Source organism: Ornithodoros turicata, chromosome 9 (genome assembly GCF_037126465.1).
Source record: "Ornithodoros turicata isolate Travis chromosome 9, ASM3712646v1, whole genome shotgun sequence".
NCBI lineage: Eukaryota > Metazoa > Arthropoda > Arachnida > Ixodida > Argasidae > Ornithodoros > Ornithodoros turicata.
Window position 1 is genome coordinate 38,000,117 of NC_088209.1, and position 4,417 is coordinate 38,004,533.

Sequence of the window (4,417 nt, forward strand, 5' to 3'; positions counted from 1 at the left end):
TATAAAAAGATTCTGGTTATTATTTTCTTTTCTATAATTGCATGGCAGAAATTTTTCTGGAATATTCTAGTACCAGAATCACATGTGCCTAGTTCGTTGTTCACATGACGCGCCACATGTCTCGTGCTCCTGTAGGATACCAGAGCTCCCCCTCTGCTGTAGCTCTCTACTCTCGAGCATATTCTGGAGCTAGCATAGCATTCACCCGGTAATCAGGCATTGTAGACCCCTAGCTGTCCTAGCTCGAGCAGCCCTGTGGCGCCGCGTCGCGGGCTAGACAGGAACTATGAGGTGACTGCATACCCGTACCACTACGGCGACACGCTGGTCATTCGGCCCGCCTTTCCTGTAGGATCTTATTCTATTTCGAAGTTCGTTATCGTTCCCGGACTGGATCAGGAATACGACTTCAGATTATCTTCCTGTCTGATACACGAGTACTTCGCTCGTCTCTAAGTATAGAGTGCGCTCTACACTCGAAACTGCCGAGTAGATATTTGGACATTTGGAAGCCACTGGAGCACAGAAACACTGGAGGTTTGGTTGAAGAAGGTGGAAGCACTTTACGGTAAAATGAAGTAGTCACTGCCCCGTCGTGAATTCATATTCAAAGGGAGAAACGAGGAGCGACCGCTCCATAAAAGGAGAGGAGATTCTTCTTTTTCTTCTTTTATTGTGTCGGTATTTTTGAAACAAAACCTTCCTGAACAAACAAGAGAGGTGTCCGTCCGCGGCTCTACCGCGTGACACCACGTGACACGCCACGTGACGCAAAGACTTTCGAATAAAATATGCAGAAAAATGCAAGGGAGTTCGTGTAATCCAATCCCGAACAAACGTCGGCATCACGAGGAACTTTGGAGAGTAACCCTTGTTACAGAGCTTACAGAGGTCTCGGATTGGCCTCCTCAAACGATCTCGCGCCATGAGTGGACAAATCGTTTGCGGAGACCAATGAGATCACGCTCCGCATTGTCGGCCTTCTTCAGAAGGAGACATGGAGAAGGAAAGCCAAAACGGCGGTCTCTCTCGCACTATGGCGCCATACTCGCACGAACAAACGCAACGGGTGGCTCCCGTTCCTTCTTTTGCTGCTGTAAAGGTAACGGCATCGTTCACGCGAGAAATTTTTGCATCTTATAGTGCGCCCTTTTAACTGAAAATAAAGTTTCCACGCTGCCAGTCAGTAAATCAATCAATCAATCAGTGATATGACCCTCACCCTGTATTGTTTTGATGAAAGAGCGGCACGTGGAAGCCCACGCAAGACGGAGTCACGGCCACTCAAATGCAATACACGCGCTGAAGCAGTTTGGGTTCCTGATGATAGAGGTGGAATTAAAGGAACGTGTCGAAGCATTGACGTCAGTGAATCCCGCCACGTGTTATCGAGCAACGGGGTCCATTTAGACAATCCATTTTCCTCGTGGCCCTTCAATGGAACTCTGCCCTAGTGAGAGACCGAACAAGCCACAAGAGGAAGCGAGGGGTACATTAAAATTAAAAGCAAAAACAAAATGAAAGATGGATAAGTCTGTTGGAGGAAGCGGGCCTTCCCCGTAAAAAGTATCGGTATGACGGAAATAGTGTTCTCGTTTCAGACTAGGCTCAGGTATACGCAGACACTGCGCGCTTTTCGATAACGATATACAGAATGTTTTTAATCAGATCATAACATGTCTGCTGCGATACTTCCCGTCCACGGAAGAAAATTAAGTAGCCCAGCGAATTAAAGAGCTGATCAACGTACATCCGATAGCGCCATTTTTAAAATGTGACAGGCATACACCAATGGCATCTTACGCTTTATGACCAAGAATCCAAGAGATTCCTGAAGGTGACTCACTGACTATATTAAAGCAATTTGGTGCGTCCCTAGCTTTATAAGTCAGGTGATCGTCAAGAATTTACCGCCAAAGAAGCCCAAGATGCAACCAATTTGATTTATGCAAGAATGCCAGAAGTAATTAGCTGCTGCCTTCTAAACTATCCACTCAAGAGCCGCAGGCACCCTTTTGCTTCCGAGAGCCGCCGGAAAACGCGCGAAAAAGTTACTTAAGCCTTTAACTTATGTAACTTTTTCGCGCGTCCTATACACTCAATATATGTCCTGTTTCGGGACGAAAACTACCAAACGTCTCATCTAGTCTCCGTGACACGTACTTTCGACTTCATAAACTTTGCAACATAGGTAGGTTTCGGGAAAAAATGTAAGCCCATTTTACGATTAACAGGGTGGCGTAGCGGATTTCTAGTTTCACTCTGTCTTGTCCCTATAGCCAGGCCCGGATAAACCTCTTGTATATGTAAAATGGTTTGCGTTTCCTTCCTTTAAAAGCACCTTAAACCATTCTCCATTGGGAGACCCGATTGAAAAATCCCGTACGAAACTCATATTGTTCCTATATCAGTTTGTGTGGCTCCCATACAGATTCGTGTGGGTCCTATATATATGTGTGTCGCGTATGAAGTCATATGTAGGCAATATAGCATTCTTGTGGGTACGGAGTCATATGGAGTCAGTACGATATTTATATGGGCCTCGTATGAAATATGGGACCGCATACCATATATCTTTCACCCACATGAAGTGTTTATAGTGTTTATAGCTCCCTCGGGTGATTATCAAAATCACCTCCCGATGCCGTGACGCGATTATCAGGTGAAAGATGCGAATGTCGTAGGAGGCGTGAGCTAGCTTGCTCATCCATACTGATAACAGCCCTCCACTCCACCACATAGCAGCCCTCCTCCTCTTCCACCACCACCATAATAATAACAATAATAATATTAACCCGTCTATGGTGGTGGTGGTGGTTGTGGTGATGAAGCTGCATGCTGTTGTCGGTTACGCTCAGGCGGGCAACGTCAGAGGGAGATGATGCGTCCTGGTCCGACTTCGGAAACCAGGGCAAACACCCAGACATGCTAGTCCTCATACACTGATCAGCTGAAAGCAGGTGAGAATAAGGCGAACCCGTACGGCTCCGAGAGCAAAGCTCACGTTCCATGCATGTTTTTCACAAGTCGAAAAATATAGTTTTCGAAATATAGAAAAAAAAATAGTTTTCGTGCACTAATACTTCTTTACATGTATATGCCCAAGAACTTATCTCTGCAGAGGCATTTTTATTTGTGGTGGACGCTGATAGTCGCCTCCGAATTACACGTGCTACGTGAGTGCACTCTGAGAGAAAGGGCTATAGTTATAGTCCTGTTGAGGACTGTATTATACGCATTTCCACAACAATCACTCCCTTTGGAGATTAAATAAACAGAAATTCAGGCTAGCTAAAAAAAAGCTAAAGCTAAAGCTTGAATCACTTGAAAACTTGAATTTTCGTCAAGAGACCAGCCACTCATTACTCCTGCAAGTTAAGTGAAACGAAAATTGGAAACAATGTGAAACTTTTGACAGTTCTCTCGTGAGACCGCAGAAGACGGAATGGTTGGTTTGCTCATTTACGTAGAAAGTCACTCAATGCAGATGGGTCAATCGCACGGAACAAAATGGGGTTACTTCTTTATTTTTCTTTTATTTATTTTGTATTTTTTCCAATAGGGAACCTAAAGTTTTACCTTATAGCGCCAACTTCCATACTTTTGGCGAAGCCTCGACCTTTGGAAATGAAACAAAAAAAAAAGAAAGAAGAAAACATACAGGCTTCACCAACAAGGCTGCCAGCTATACACCACAACACCTAAGGCCGCACGTGCCAAGGAAGTCCACTACGACAGCACACGGCCCGGTTGTGCGGAATAAGAGGCGCGAATAAATTTCACGCTACGGTGACTTTACTTCACTTTGACTTATTAATGGTCAGCACGTGATGATTTTGACGTGTCGTTAACACACGGTGCTCAAATACGGGTAACCCTGAACATACCCAGGAGGAAAGTAACAATTAAGTCACGAATCACATAACAACGCGACCCACATGTCGGTTCACTTGCAGGCAGAACAAATGGCATCACGGTGCTCTTGTGCAGACTTCAGGGACATGCATTACAAGGTGCATTTACCTTGCGCATTACGTTGTAGTCTACCTCGCCCTGCTTCTTCGAGGTAACAAACAAACCGAAAGTAGATATACCGACGCAAACGTTCCTTACGCGCGTGCTCTCTGCATGTTCGTCACAATGATTGCAGACGACATTCCCGAAACAGAATCTCAAATGAAGGACGCACTTTCAAATCGACCTTCACCGTTGAGCCGTCATCTCGTGACGCCTACCGAATGATTTAGTCAAGAGCGGCCTCCAGATTCATCGCCCATCTCGTCCACTTTCCTCCAGCGGAGAACTTTCCTTTAAACCGTTTCCGGATCGATTAAGTCGACGTCTCAAAAGAGCGGGGCATAAATTATCACTCACTTAAAAAACTGAGGCTGTGCCCCACACGACCCGCGGGACGCCA